Source organism: Piliocolobus tephrosceles, chromosome 6, assembly GCF_002776525.5.
Source record: "Piliocolobus tephrosceles isolate RC106 chromosome 6, ASM277652v3, whole genome shotgun sequence".
Classification (NCBI taxonomy): Eukaryota; Metazoa; Chordata; class Mammalia; order Primates; family Cercopithecidae; genus Piliocolobus; species Piliocolobus tephrosceles.
The window spans coordinates 17289372-17305967 of NC_045439.1; the positions used below are offsets into that span (position 1 = coordinate 17289372).

Sequence of the window (16596 nt, forward strand, 5' to 3'; positions counted from 1 at the left end):
TAGGAAGGCAGGGTAAGAGGCGGGTAGAAGGAAATGGAAGGCAGGATATTAATTGGATTCTAGGCTAACAGGCCTAGTGCGAGAACCAGCCCTGTCCCTCCCCTATCCTGTGACTCTGGGCTCGGTTCCCTCATCTGTGAAAACTCCTGCCTCCTACCAGGGGTTGCAGGGAAAATCAAATGCAAAATGAGATGTGAGGCGAGCTTTGGTACGTGGTCTATAAATAGCAGGTGGCATCATTCCCCTGCTTCCAAGAATGAGGTCAGCTGCCAAACCGCATGAACCCTTCCTTGGGACATTTCTCTCCTCCATGCTCTCCATCTCCACTGCCAGCCCCAGATCAGGGTCCGCCGCCAGCCCACAGCCCTCACAGGCACCACTGCCGGAGCCTTCTCCCGTCCGCCAGCTGCTTCTACACCCACTCCTGTCCATCCATCCACCACTGTCAGACCGGTGTCCTAACACCGTGCCCCTCCAGCTGTCTGCAGAAGCCCCTTCTGTGACTACCCCTGCACCACCCTGACAGTCCTTCCTTCTCCTCGAGCCAAATGTGTTCCCCAAATATGCCCAGTATTGGCCCATCTTATTCATACAGTTTTCTCTGTGTAGATTCCCCTCACCCTCGTATGCAAGGCAGCACGTCCTTCAAGATCTGGCACAAAGGTGATCCCTTCCCAGTGCTTTTTTTAATGTGATCTGGGAGCCAGCAACAGAGAAACTTCTCTTTGCCGTGAACCAATTAGCCCCATGCTTTGGTTGTAGCCCTTCAATGAGTGACCCTGTATGGTAGCAGTTTCTCTGTGTGTCCTTTTCTGTCCTGGGTACTTTGCGTCCTGAGGATGAGGGCTAGGTCTCAATAAGTTGGCTGATGCCTCATCACTGTTGCAGGTGCCAGGCCCTGGTTGCTTGTTTAGAAAAAGCCTGTCTCAACTGCATCCCTTGAAGGCACCATCCCTCTCCTTCTGCATTTACGGATCAAGTTGGCACCTGAAGGCCATTTTGCTTTCATAGTGTTTTATGTCCAAAAGGAAACCAACCCGGAAAGTGTGTTTAGCTGGGCCTGAGGGAGAAGCAAGGTCAAACTCCCCTGCCGTGTGCAGCTTCTCCACGAGCTTGTCTTTTAACTCCTCCTGCTGTTGTCAGGACAAGTCCCATAATCTTCAGAGCAAAGGTCTATAGCTTCTGATAAGATGGGAAGTTGTTAGTAATTAGAGTAGTAACAAATTATAAAACCACTTATCATTTCTACTAATCTGACAAGGGGATATTTTCCAAAAATACATGGAAAGGTTTTTCTTGTCCCTCTCCGGTATCTTTCCTGGCTACTCTCAGGTCAGTAATTCTTGGGTTCCTAAGTGGTAAGCCTCTTTCCATGAAGCCAAAATTCCAATGCTCTTGCCTCACATTTTTGAAAAAGACATACTCTGTTCTTCATTCTTTCTTAAAATCTTTCCTGTGTTGCCTCATAGTTTACCTTCTTGGTTGAGAAGACTTGGAGACTGTGAACTATTTTTGCTTGCAGCAACAATGTATTTTTATTAGCAGATTCTAAATATAGACTTACAGTTTATCCTCTTGACCATCTTTTTTAGTGCCTTCAAGAGTAACTTTCACTATAGGCCCAGCCATGCCTTATAGAAGGGCACAGAAAAGCCTGGCAGACCTGGCAGACCTGGTTGACCTTCAACAGGAGCCGCCTTCTTATTTTAATTCTTACTCTCATGACATTTATTATGACAAATTTTACTGGTTAGTTCCCTCTTGAGCTGTTATTTCAACTACCGATGGTTTCTTTCTGGTTAGAGAATAACAAAGCACTGCAGCAAAACAGTCTTGTTTCTGTTGAAAGTTGCCACTCATCCAGTCCAGTGAGTGCCTCAGCTGGGCTCCTTCCAAAGTAAAAGAAAACAAAACAGCCTCTGAGCCAGACTTGTGTCTCAGACAGGTTCAGTAGGGAGACAGAAACCATACCAAGTAACAGAAAGACTTTAATGTTAACCAGGGCTGGGTGTGGTGGGGCTCATGTCTGTAATCTCAGCACTTTGAGAGGCTGAGGCAGGAGGATCACTTGAGGCCAGGAGTTTGAGACCAGCCTGAGCAACATAGAGGGACCCCAGCTCTACAAAAAGTTCAAAAATTCACCGAGGCCGGGCACGTTGACTCAACGCCTGTAATCCCAACACTGAGAGGCTCAGGTGAGTGGATCACTTGAGCTCAGGAATTTGAGACCAGCCTGGGCAACATGGCGAAACCTTATCTCTATTATTTAAAAAAAAAAAAAAAATGACCTGGGCATGGTGGCACATACCTCTGGTCCTAGCTACTCTGCATGCTGAGGTGGGAGGATCCCTTGAGCCTGGGAGGTCAAGACTGCAGTGAGCTGAGATTGCTCCACTGCATTGCAGCCTGGGTGACAGAGTGAGACCATGTAAAAATCAAAATGATTAGAAAGAAAGCAAACCTGTGAACCAGGTAGGAAGTTATTAACTAGGTAACTGAAAGGTTAAAGAGATAACTCAGGGTGTCATGGAGAGAGTAATTGCAGGAGGCAGCTACCACCTCTAGGGCTGAGGGAACAAAGGGAAGAGGTTGGAAACAAAGGGCAGAGCTGAAACTCATCTTTGCATGGGGGGCAGGGGCTGGGAAGCAGCCTCTGATGGTGCTGGTGCCTCTAAGGGAACATAGTTCTGCAGGTGCTGGAAAACTGCAAACTGGGTTTGGCAACGCCAAGAATGAATGCTGCTGCTGAGGTGCAGAGGCATTGCTGGGTGGCTCAAGAACAGGCAGGAGCCAGCCACTTCCATCTTCCTCCACCACCTTCTCAGTCTCTCTGTGGCACCCCCTGGTGGCAGAGCCTCACATGGAGCCCGGTGGTAAAGTACCAGCCCCAGTGTGGGAAACAGTAGAGGGGTGGGTTTGAGACTTGAGTGGCAATAGCTTTGTAATGGCACAGCTTGCTTCATGTCTGCCACTACAAAGGCACATATAGTCTAATTAAAGAGTGACTTTCCTGAGCATCATAGGAATTTTGAACAAAATCATTTTGGTAAAATGTGCAACCATAGTTTGCAGAAACTAGGCAAGTTACCATTTGCATAAATAGAGATAACCAGTAAAGAGGCCAGGCACGATGGCTCACACCTGTAATCCCAGCACTTTGGGAGGCCGAGGCAGGCGGATCACCTTAGGTCAGGAGTTCGAGACCACCTTGGCCATCATGGTGAAACATCATCTCTACTGAAAATATAAAAATTAGCTGGGCATGATGGTGTGTGCCTGTAGTCCCAGCTACTCAGGAGGCTGAGATGGGAGAATCCCCTGAACCCAGGAGGTGGAGGTTGCAGTGAGCCGAAATTGTGCCATTGTACTCCAGCCTGCTGGGCAACAGAGCAAGACTCTGTTTAAAAAAAAAAAAAAAAAAAAAAAAAAAGAGTGAGAGAGAGATAACCAATAAAGAAAACCATTGTGCATTAGCAGTTAGTTGTCCAAATGCCAATTCTGAACTTGCCCCCCTCAGTTTTAAGGGAAATTAGGGGAAGAGGGCAAGCAAGCTCTAGAAATTAGGGGTACTTGCTTGTAGTATCTTTGCCCTCTTTTTGTAGCGCAAGTAGCAGACACTGAGATGCTTTTGGAAAGAAGGAACACAAACATAGCTATGGAGGCATTTGCCTAATCAGTGTCTGTGTAAAACCCATTAAGAAATGCTTGGAGAAAAAAAATCTTGTTTTGCATTTTCACATTCATCATAATTTTAACATTTTTTAATTTGACCACATGTCAGTGGAACCCAAACTCAGCCAAGGCTGAAAGGGAAAGCAGTCCAGTGGAGACTAGAACAGTACAGAATGTTATCTCCCAGACCACGTGGCAGTGCCCAAGTGTTCTGTATATGCTCAGATGTTTACAGGGGTCGCTGCCCCAGTCTGTTCAGCTGGGGCCCAGGGAGGGTTGAGAGTCATTAGCACCCACTAAAGACCAATTTCCCACTCTTTTGTGTGACAGGTTTTCCTTGTGAGTCTAAGCGACTTCTCCTTAAGTGAAAATATTTGTCTTTCAGGGATTTTTTTTTCCCTCCACTGAGTGGCAAAGGCCATGTTTGTTTGTCTTAACTCTGAAACTGTTATTGACATAGATGAAGTGTTACTTTTATTAGCTGATCATTACACAGCTTCTATTTGCTAGGTTCCTTTGCATAGAATTATGATGTGAAATCTCCCTGTAAGAGTATCTGTCAATAGTGTAATTGACTTGACGGTGTTGACTTTTTACTCAATAACCTCCAAGATTGGCCCATCCTTAGACAGTGGAAACCTGCTTATTTTTAAATTTGCCTGGGCGTCAAGTCCTCAAGACACATCACCCTCAAAATAACTACCCACACATCTTAAAGTTGTATGCCTGTGTCTTCGGCTGCTTTCCCAGGGAAATCCCTTGCAGAGATTGCAGTGAATGGAACCCATGATGACAGCCCTAGGAGAGCTGTTGCTGGCCTTCTTGGGAAGGAGGAGTCCCAGGTTTCTTACATTCACAGTATCGTGGGCTGCCCCACACCCAGGGTTGGGCCACAGCAACCCCCCTGGATCTCAGCCACCTTGCTTTTAATCTTTAGGGCTCTTTTTGATCCCTACATGCCTCATCAGGTGGCAGAAAAGAATGAAATGTCCAGGGCTCACTGGAGGATTGGGAGAAAGCTGATGGAGGGAAGGCCTGTTCTGTAGCAACTGAGCCAACAAAATACGCATGTGAACTCAGGAACCACATTTCCTGGGTCCGTCGCCTGCAGCCGTGTGACCTCAGGGAAGTGCCCACGGGCTTCTCAAAAGGAAAAGTGTGTGTCTGTCTCATGGGTTATTTGGATTCACACACAGCTGTGTGCCTGGCACGTAGTCAGCATTATGTAGGTGTTTGATAAGTAAGTAACGTGGAAAGCCTCATGGATTTACCTAGCCTGTCTCCCACAGACCTTCCCAGGTTTCTTCCTTCCTGAGCACTGGAACCTCAGGTACCCCAAAACCTTAGGAGAAGGCTTAGATCGAATCCATGCCACCTTTCAGCACAGTGTACATTTGTTGGCAAAGCCATTGGCTTTCAAGAGTGCTGGCCATCATCTGGACTACAAGTCTAGACCACCCTACCTGTTACCAAATTATGCAAGAGTTTCATCCAATCACCATCTAAGGCTGCTTAATTTTATTTGGATCTCCAACAACCTCAAGTGAAAACTGTACTTCCCATGGAACATGAGGCAAGTCAGGCATTAATGGTCTGACTGTAGTAGAAAACATTAATTCTTAAGGTCATGTCAAAATAGAATCGTCAGGAAAACCCATCCTTCAGCCTAAGTTCTGCTCCGGGTCAGCTGTCTTGGCTCCTCTCTTGAGAAGATGTTTGTATCAGGAGTGTAGAAAGGTGGCAACCTTTGGTATTAAGATAGGGTTGTAGTCCAATTATGTAACTTGAGAGCAGATTGGCTGCTGATCTTTTCTAGTGTTGTATTTTGTTCTGTATTTAAAGACCAAGCACCTGTTGGCCTTCGTCTTTGAAATCATGGTCTTTGGAGGCAATTACAAAACCCAGTATTAGATTTTGCTTTGTAGTGGGAGGAGAGGAGAAAATACGAAAGAGCTAGGTTTAAGGGGAAGGAGGAAAAGAATCCCAGTCACACAAAGCATGCACTGAATTCCCTCCTGGGCACGTTTCAGCAAGCATAGTTTTTGCTTTGGGCCCTTCTGGTCCAGAACTTTAAACAACAACCAGCAAACTGTGAAATTTGATCAGCATTCTAGAGCTGCTCCTCATATTTCACATCAATGACATTTGTTAATGCCTTTGAAAGTCCTGGTGGCTCTTTTTCATGTTGTATCTAGAAATCCTCGAAACTCCCTATGATTCTGGACTGGTTTAAATGCAAAATAATTCATGGTGGAGAGTTTTAGGATCACTCCTGTTTGTGTTGTGTGATCTCTTGCAAAAAGGAAATCATGTTTATCTCAGTGGTTTAGGGGAGCAGTTTGCAGCTCCTGGGAGAAAATTGTGGTCCCCCTGGAGATTACCACTGAGTTAGAACTCTTAGAGTTGATCCTGGATGCTTCCAGGAGGGGCTAACCACCTGCCCCCTGGACATCCTTCACCTTTTTAGCCATGCATCTGCCAGATTGCAGAATTCTAGGGCTGATGGAAGGGTTCTTAAACCTCACCTTGATTTTATAGCTGAGGCACAGGTAGAATTAGAGTGGATATAGTGAAAAAGGTAGGGAAGAACTGTAAACTAACAAGTTAAATCAGTTTAACTAATGACCTAAATGGCCTCTCTCTCCTAGGCAGAATTTGATACCTGGTGAGAAGTATTTTATGCAACTTGTATTAAATGATTCTCTGCATGCTCCTTAGTATTTCTTATCATTCTTTGTAGTGTTCATCTTTATGGTTTGGGGAGGCTACTCTCTTTTTATTTATTTATTTATTTATTTGAGACAGGGTCTCACTTTGTCACCCACACCAGAGTGCAGTGGCACAGTCACGGCTCGCTGCAGCCTCATCCTCCCACTTCTCAGCCTTCCAAGTATTTGGGACTACAGGCACTCACCACCGCTCCTGGCTACTTTTTCTGTTTTTTTTGTAGAGATGACATCTTGCCATGTTGCCCAGGCTGGTCTCGAACTCCTGAGCTCAAACAATCCATACACCTCAGCCTCCCAAAGTGCTAGGATTACAAGTGTGAGCCACAGTGCCCAGCCCTGAGTTTTTTAAATAACTAGAATGATACTGTGTCTTTTTTAACTTTTGTTTTTTTTTTTAATTCATATTAGGTTTCTTTGTTTTGTGACATATAACTGTGAGTCATTTTCATGCTATATAATAACCATTATGTGACTATACCATCATTTTTTAAAAAAAGACATTTGGATCATTAACAGTTCTTTGCTATTACAAGCAGTGCTGCTGTGGAGATTCTTATACGTGTCTCAAACTCATTTAAGATGTCTAGCAGTGAAATTGTTGGTTTATAGGATATGTATGTACATGTTCAGCTTTACAAGGTAATGCTACATTGTTTTGTAAAGTGCTTGTTTCCAATTGCATTGCCACCAACAGAGTGTGATAGTCCCTAGTCCTCCACATCTTCACACACATTTAGAATTGTCATGCTTTGTCATTTCAACCAATCTAGTAGGTATGTAATGGTATCTCATTGTACTTTAATTTGTGTTTCCCGGCCGGGCACGGTGGCTCAAGCCTGTAATCCCAGCACTTTGGGAGGCTGAGACGGGCGGATCACGAGGTCAGGAGATCGAGACCATCCTGGCTAACACGGTGAAACCCCGTCTCTACTAAAAATACAAGAAATTAGCCGGGCGAGGTGGCGGGCGCCTGTAGTCCCAGCTACTCGGGAGGCTGAGGTGTATGGAGGAGAATGGCGTAAACCCGGGAGGCGGAGCTTGCAGTGAGCTGAGATCCGGCCACTGCACTCCAGCCGGGGCGACAGAGCCAGACTCTGTCTCAAAAAACAAACAAACAAACAAACAAAAAATTTGTGTTTCCCTTGTTACTAAAGATGTTGCACAGTTTTTCATATATTTAACGGGCCCTTTGAATATATTATTTTATGGATTTCCTATTTAGCATTTTGCTCATTTTTCTACTGGGTTCCCTTTTTTCTTCTCTTCATAGGAGTTCTTGATAATAGTCTACATATCAATGTTGTATTGAGTACATATGTTGCAGATTTTCTAAGTTCGCTGATGGTCTTTTCACTCTCTTTCAATTTCCATTCTTATTAATCACATGTATCAATCTTTTTTATGAAATCTGGTGTCTTAAAGATTTATCTCCCTACTCTGTGGTCATCTGGTCTCCTATGGTTTTTTTTCTAAAAGGTTTAAAGTTTTTTGTTTCACATTTAAGTCTTATTATTTGAGTCTGTAATCCATCTGGAGTTACGGAGTAAGATAGAGATACATTTAAATATTTTTCAAATAATAAACAGTTATCCCAGCATCACTTACTAAGTAGCCCCTCTTTTTCCCACTGATATGAAATGCTAGCTCTGATATATATCAGGTTTCCTAATATTTGTGGGTTTATTTTGGGGGCTCTTGGTCCTATTTCAAATTTTCCTGTACCATGGCAATACCACAGTGTCTGAATTATTATATCTTTGTAAGTTCTTAAGTCTGGGAGCACATGTTCTCCCACTTTGTTCTTTTTAAAGTGTCTTTGCTATTCTTGGCTGTTTGCAGTTGCATGTAAATTTTATAATCAGCTTGATAAACTGCAAGGGGATGTGCAAACAAGAAGAACAAAAGACACCCTATTGTGATTCCTGACTAGAATTGTATGGAATCTGTAGATCAATTTGTTGTGGATTAATACTCCTATATTGAAAGCCAGGTGCAGTGGCATGTACCTGTAGTCCCAGCTACTCAGGAGGCTGAGGCGGGAAGATTGCTTAAGCTGGGAGTTTGAGGCCAGCCTGAATATAGTGAGACCCTAACTCTTAACAACAAAAGTTCCTTTTTGCATCTTTCAGTCCATGAGTGTGTGTAGTTCTCCATTTATTTAAATCTTCAGTGCCTCTCATTATACCTTTATGATTTTTTTCCCTAAAGTTCTTATGCCTGTTCAGTTAGATTTATTCTACATAGAATAGGTTCTTTTTCATGCTGTTATAAATTTTACAAATTAATATGATGTATTTTCTACTTGCTGCTAATATATGGAAATGCAATTTATTTCACATTATTGATTTTTTTTTCCAGCAACCTTGCTAAATAAACTGCATTAGTAATTCTAACAGTTTATAGATTCTTCTGTGCACAAATCATATCTTTTGTCAATACTGGTGGATTTTTTTCCCCTAATTATTGTATCTTTTCTTTTTCCTGTCCTATTGCACAGTCCAGGACCTCTGAATAGAAGTTATGATAACAGGCATCTTTGTGTTATTTCATATTTTAAATGGACCCGTGTTACTGATTGACAATTGATAGGATATTAGTTAAAGCTTTCTTAGGAAATATGCTTTATCTTAACAAAATTATTCTAGTCATAGTTTGCTATGATATTTTATCATGAGTGGTTATTGAGTTTCATTAAAAAAAGTTTGCATCGTTAAGATAACTATAAAATTTTTCTTTTTTTTTTTTTACTGTGGTGAATTACACTATAAATTTGTCATTTTGAACAAAACTTGCATTTCTGAATATACTTGCTTATGATACTTTTTTTTACACATTACTAGAGTTGCCAAGCTAATGTTTTATTTATGAATTTTGTGTCTTTGTTTATAACCCATGTTTCTCTTGTTCTGTCTTTATCTAGTATATTGTCAAGATTACATTAGCCTCAGAAAAGGAGTTGAGGCATATTCCCTCTTTCAGATAAACTCTGAAAGAGTTTATCTAAGACTGGAAATATCTATTGCTTAATGTTCGTTGGAACTTGCTTGCAAAATAGTCTGGCACTGGTGTTTTCCTTGTGGGATGATTTTTAACTATTGATTTAATTTACGTAATGATAATAGGATGACTTGTGCTTTTAAATTTCCTTTTGAATTTCTTTTGGCAACTCTAGGAGTTTGTCCACGTCACCTCAGTTTTCAAATATATCGGCAAAGAATTATTCATAATATACCTTGTCATATTTCAAAACATCTTCTGCAACTATGTCCCTTTTTTATTCCTTATTTCATTTGTATCATTTCTCTTTTGCTTAGTTAATCTCACCATAGATGTTTTTTTTCAAAGAATCAGCTTTTTAAGTTAGCTCTACTTTGCATTTATTCTTTATTCCATTGATTTCTGCTATTTATAATTTCCTTTCTTTTTTTGGATTTATTCTGTTTTTCTTTGTCTCGATTGGGTAATTTTATTTCAAGCCTTTCTTCTTCTTCTATACAAGTTTAAGGTTATAATTTTCCTCACCCTACTGCTTTTTGCATTCTGTCGGTTTTGGTATTATTTATTTTAATTATTGTTAAGGTATGAGTATTTTCTAATTGCCATTTTGATTTTTTCTTTGATCCATGGGTATTTTTAAAATGTGTTCTTTGAATTTCCAAACTAAAGAGAAGATGGTTGTTTTTTATTTTTGTGTTTAGTTATCTCTCAACATTGACTGTTAATTTCAATATGTTGTGGTCAGAGAATTTATCTGTACAATATTGCTTCTTTGAAATTTGTTGACACTTGCTGTATGGTCTAGTATATATCAATTTTTAAAAAATATTTCAGCCAGGTGTGGTGGCTGACAACTATAATCCCGGCAGTTTGGGAAGCTGAGGTGGGAGATAGCTTGAGGTCACGAGTTCAAGACCAGTCTGGTCAACATAGTAAGACCCCATCTCTCTCAGTTATAAATGAAAAATAAATAAGTAGGTAAAAATAAAAAATGTCATGTGTGCATCAAAAAATATGTCTTTTCCATTATTAGCACTTGTTCTATGTTTATGTCCAATAAGTCAAATCTCCATACGAAACTTGTGTGTGTGTGTGTGTGAGTTTGATCAATTGTATACTGAAAGGGATGTATTAAAATCTGCCATTCCAATGTAGATTTGACTATTTCTTCTGGTACCTCTTTCAATTTTAGGCATATATATTTTGAAGGTATTTTGTTGGAACTATGCACATTTAGAATTGTTTTATCTTCCTGATGGGTTGAATCTTTAGAATGTTGAATGACTGTTTATCTGGAGTAGTGATTTTTGCCTTGAAATCTATCTGATCTCATTTTAATATTGCTATACCAGCATAGCATAACTTGTTCCAGTGTTTTACTTTTAACCTGTTTTTCTTTATCCTGTTGTGTAGGAGTGTCTCTTGCAAACAGCATAGGGCTTCTTTTTTCTTTTTTAAATTTGAGCTAATGATCTATACCTTTTAGTTGAAGATTTTTAGCCCATTTTTATTGACATTTTTGAGTTTGGTTCTATCATCTCGTTTTACATTTGTGTTTGCCTCATTTTTTCCGATTTTCTTCCTAGCATTATTTTAAATTGATTTTCCTACTCCTCATTCCATTTTTTCCCCCTTCTAATGATTTGGAAGTTACCCATTCTGTTTTTCTTCATTTAGTGTTGATCCTAGAACTTTTAGCATGAACATTTTAAAATATTTAAAGTTAATCAATATCTTTAACCTTCTGATTAATACAGGGCTCTGGGAATGCTTTAAATTCAGTTCTGTCCACCTCCCAATTGATATGCTACATTTCTCCAGTACTTCAGTTCTGGGTATTTTTGTTTTTTTTTTGTTTGTCTGTTTGTTTGTTTTGTGTGTGTGTGTAGTGTCTTTAACCACTTAGTCATTATTATTATTGTATTGTACAATCAATACTTGGCCACATTTTCTTTTCTTTTTTGGGATAGGGTCTCACTCCTGTTGCCCAGGCTGGAGTGCAGTGGCACGAACACAGCTCACTGCAGCCTCAGCCTCCCAGTTTCAAATGATCCTACCACCTCAGCCTCCCAAGTAGTGGGGACTACAGGCGTGCACCACCATGTTCAGTTAATTTTTTGCATTTTTAGTAGAGACAGGGTTTTGCCATGTTGCCAGGCTGGTCTTGGAACCGCTGGGCTCAAGTGGTTCACTTCCCTCTGCCTCCCAAAGTGCTGAGATTACAGACGTGAGCTACAGCACCCAGCCTACATTTTCTTTACTGATTATTTCTTCTTACATCTCAGATCTTCCATTTTGGATGATTTTTCTCTTTCCTGAAATATATTCTTAAGAAATTCCTACAGTGAGGGTTTATTTGAGGTTAAAGCCCTCAATTTTTGCCTGAAAAAATGTATTTTGCCCTTACCCTTAGAAGATAGTGTTACTGGATATAAAATTCTAGATTGACAGTTATTTTCTCTCTTGAGAATATTGTTCCACTTTCTTCTGCTTCACTTGTTTTATCCTAATTAGTACTTTAGGCGATACGTTTTCTTTGTACTACTTTAAAATCTTTTTGTCTTTTTTGTGTCCGCTCTAAAGCCTGACTGTGATGTATCTACGTATGGGCTTTATTTTCTTTATCCCGCATGGGATGTGTTGGCTTTCTGAATCTGAAGATTGGTACTCTAGCCATTTTCTATTCAAGTATTGAATCTTCCCCATTTTTTATTTTCACTGGAACTCCAGTTAGATTTCTATTGGTTCTTCTGTGTTCCGTCTCATCCAACCTTTCTTCCGTATTCTCTATCTCTGTCTCTTTCTGCTGCTTTTTGTGTAGTATCTTCAGGTCCATATAACAATTCACTAATTTTTGTCTTCAGCCACATTGAGTTTTTTAGGACCACCTTCAATGTAGATTAATTAATTTATTTTTGATGCAGGGTCTCACTATGTTGCCCCGGCTGGGCTTGATCTCCTGGGCTCAAGCACTTCTTCCTCCTCAGCATCTTGAGTAGCTGAGATTACAGGTGTGAGCCACCACACTTTGCATTGATGTTTTTAATTTCAAGGATTATATGTTTTATCTGTAGAAGTTCTGTTTAGTGCTTTCCAATGTAGTCTGATCTTCCTTTCTAGTGTTTTTCAATTCCCTCCTTTATTTCTTTAAACATACTAACTTTACCTTCTGTAACTAATTATTTCAACATTTGTAGTCTTTGCTGTTCAGATTCTATCACTTCTTTGTACTGTTGTCTCTTTGCTTGTGGTGGCTTATTCCCATTGTGTTTAATGTTTTTGTTTTTATTTTCTTTATTATGAACCCATGTTCTTGAAATCTTATCCATGGAAATTCCTTGTGGCTTGGGTTTAAAGTATGTTCTTCCAGAAAGGATTTGCTTTTGAAACCTCGGTTGGAAGCCCGGGGGACCAGTATACCTGAGGCCACTTTAACGCCCTTAGAGGGTGCACAGTAACCAGAGAGCAGCCAGAATCCACCTTCCTGCTGCTCCCTTCCTGCCTCCCACTGAGTGAGTTTGGGTTCTTGTTCTTCTGCGAGGGCAGACGTTTGCTATAGAGAAACTTTGGCTTTCTTAGTTGCCTAGTTGCCTGATTGCTTACGTTGCAGATTATTTTTAAATGTTTTATTTGTGTGTATGTTTGTGTGGTTCTCTGAATATCCCTGATTTTCTAGTGAACTCGGCAATGCCTTTAAAACAAGTTACTGTACTTGATCTAGGATATTTTATATTATAGTCAGAAGAGAACCTTCCAAATGTCTCTCTGCCGCTTGGCTAGAGGTAGAAGTCTCTGGTCATCTCTTCTCTTCCATGTCTACTTGCAGTTGGTTTTCAAAAGAAGCTTTGAACTTGCTCCAGTCCCCTGCTTTTACCATCCCATTAATTCCATCTGCTTTTCACATTTGGCAAAAGATCAGAGTCCTCAAGTAAATCCCTGGGGAGGACAACTACCCTACATGGTATCCTTTAGAGTTAGAGCCATTAGTTCCAGAGAGACTCCTAGTGCACCAGGTAAGAGGCGGTGATGCCACATGCTCGTTATACTGTAGTGGAACCCCTAATTAATTGGTTAAACAAACAAACAAACAAAAAATGGCAAATGGCCATGTCATAAACCTACACCTTGACTTTTAGTTAAAAGCCTGCTCATTCTGGGTTTGAACTAATGTGATTGCTCACTTTTTATGTTTGATATTTTCCAACTATCTGACAAGAGAATGAGTACCAGGTTTTACTTGAGATGAATAGCACGTGGTTTTGTTGAGCCACATGCGTTAAACTTTTAGAGGCCCAGTAAAATCAGGTGGCTCTCATTTATGCTAATTTATGCTAATTGCTATATCATTACACATAAATTCAGCTAAAACTGAAAAATTGCAGGCATTTCGGATGTATCACATGTTCATTTTAATGAATGATTTTTAAGAAAGTGGTTAGAAATTCACCTTCCAACATGTTGAGAATGGCTGGTTTCTTTTAAGCATTTGTTTTCCTGTAATGGCAATGCCTGCGGCGGGAAGCATTTGACACCAAGTCAGTGCAGCTGGCTTTCTTCATCATGAATAACGTTGCACCAAGTTATTAATAAATGAAGGAGCTTGTCACTTCCTGCTGAGTTTTGTGTGTAATTTATGGATTACATAATCCCAAGCTACAATCTCAGGGAAGGTTAATTTCATCAAATGAGAAAGAGAGACATTTATGTTTTAATTCTCACTCCCTGAAGTCATGTCTGTGTACCTGTTTTCATCCAGAAATATTGTCAGTGGATGTATTGGTTTTCTGTCTTTATCACAGTAAACTTCCTTCTTCGGGAATGACGGAGATATTTTGAATTCCTGCTTGAACCATCTTCGAGATTGTCTGAGCCTCCCCACTCAACAACCATGAGGCTCGCTGAGCTTCTGTTTTTCTGTGAAATGGATTAAGTAGGCCAGTGTTCCAAGAGGGACTTGGGTCCCGGACTCTGTTGACATGCAGTGTGATTCTAGGTGGTACCAGAAACTCAGCCCCACACAGCATCAGATCAGGGGCTGTGGAATCATTGTCTTTTCTGTTCTCCCTTTAATCCATGGGATCTCTTTAAGAAGAAAGTTTCCATTTAGATCCGCCTCTTCAATGCTGCTAATCTCCCTATTTAAGAACGAGAGAGACATTCCCAGGCTCGAAACCATTCCTCGTGTGATAGCGTGGAGCTCACCTTTAACGTCATTGCTTTGGTTCTAGTGTATTCCTCCCCCCACCCCGCCCAACACTTTGTATTTAAAAAATGTTCAAACTTAGGAAAAAAAGGGAAAGAAAAGCACAATGAATAGCACAGACTCTTCACCTAGATTCACCAGGAATCAGCACCGTGGAGCACTTGCTTTCTTTCTCACTCTTGTGATTCTCCCCGTCTGTTCAGAGAGGGATCATGTTCTGCTTCACTGTGGTAGCGACGTGAGTTGTAAGCCCCAAGTTATTTTTTAAAAGAAGCATTCAGAACTGAATCCATTTATTAAAAGCTAAGTATAGCCCACTTTACTCTTTCAATTATACTTAGATTTACTGTGAAACTGTTTGATGTTAGTTCAGTGGGTGAATTATTTTTTGTATTTTACAGTAGTTCCTTGAAATGGCAAAGATCAAGAGGACAATACAACAAGACTTTCATTTTCGTTCGCTTTAATAACTGTTAGTAGCTAGCTGTATGATTAATTACATTTACCAAGTCTCACATTTGGTAACACCTCAAGGTAATCTTATCCCAGCCATCTTTATGCACCCAAGACACAGCCAAGAAATAGGAAGTCTGCAGAAAACAGATATGGAGGAGGCCAGACCCCAAAGCGCAGGGGCTGTGTTCACAGGCAAGCCCTGGCGGAACTCCTCTTGAAGGGCCTGTTGCCTCTGACTTGGTGCTGGGTTCCCATACGCCTCCTGATGCAGAATAGAAAGAGAAAACAAGACTGCTCAGAGTGAACAAGTCACAGCAGCAGGAAGTCGCAGGAATCGGATGGCAAGTAAACGTGATCAGGCACCACAAGCAGCCTTGCTCTGTGCTCAGGACAGTTCATTTAATCCTCGCACAGCCCCGCAAGGTAGATGAGGAAGCTGAGGCTTCAAGAAGTAAAACAGCCTGCTCAGAGTCACCGATAAGCAGCACTGGGATATGAACACAGGCGTGTGTGGCGTGCAAGCCAGGCTCTGTCTGTAAGGATTTGGGGGAGGTGGTGTGTGTCTGGGATCACGGAGCACAGGACACAAGCTGGGAACCGTCTGGGTCTCACGGGGACTTCAGTGAACAAATGCACACATTGTAAGTGTTGGGGTTCATCATGAGGCTCTTGGACATCTAGCAAAGGCTGAGTTTTGATAATGACCCTCGTGCATTTTGCTGTTGGACACAACAGTACGAAGTCTCTCCTCCAGCCTAAATTTAGCAGAATACCACTGGCCCTGGGGCCGAAGGACAGCAGCACCTCCTTTGCCTCACTACCTACTGCACCCTTTTCATTAGAGACTCTTTCCCTTCCCCTTTCACTTTCTGTGTGGGGTGCAACTGACGTCTCCCTGATACTCAAGGCCCATGAGGGTGACAGGAGAAAAGCCAGGGTAGAAATTGTCCCTACTGTTATCTCATTGGTGATCCTGAGCCCACAGCCCTTCTCCGGTGCCATATCCTCAGGGTGTGCCCAGTGAGTCATGGTGGTGGAGACCCACAGTCACTCCCAAGCTTCATACTCTCAGCCACGTGATTCCACCTGCTGCTGCACTTCCTCAGTTTATCTGTTGTGTCTACCGTGCTGACACAGCGATAGCCACTGGGGGCCTGGCAGTCACCACACCCTGTCTCGCAGAGTTAGCTCTCTGATGGGACGCATTCATGGACATCATCACCACACAGTTCATGATGATGGTGGGGAGTGTCCTCTCTGGAGGGAACGTGAGAGTACTTACAGTTGGGCTCATCTAGGCGGGAAAAGTATGGTCATGTACCCCAGAACTCTTAGAAATGGATCACAAGGTAGATGAGCTTACAGGAAACCGGGCCAGCATGGTGCAATAGAACAGTTCTCATCCCTGTCAAATTCTTCAGCCCTTGTGTCCCAGATCAGATGCCTTGTCTTCCACAAAACATTCCCTGGCGTCCTTCCTTTGTCCCCTTCAGCTACAAGTGACCCTGCTCTCCTGCAAGTATTCATCCTTCTGAAGCC

General features: G+C 41.6%; 1 protein-coding gene across 9 annotated transcripts in view; it reads left to right on the top strand.

Annotated features, from left to right (window-relative positions):
- FOXN3 (forkhead box N3) overlaps positions 1–16596 on the top strand; it is a 473349-nt gene that overhangs the window by 448734 nt on the left and 8019 nt on the right. The gene's annotated exons all lie outside the window — the stretch shown is intronic.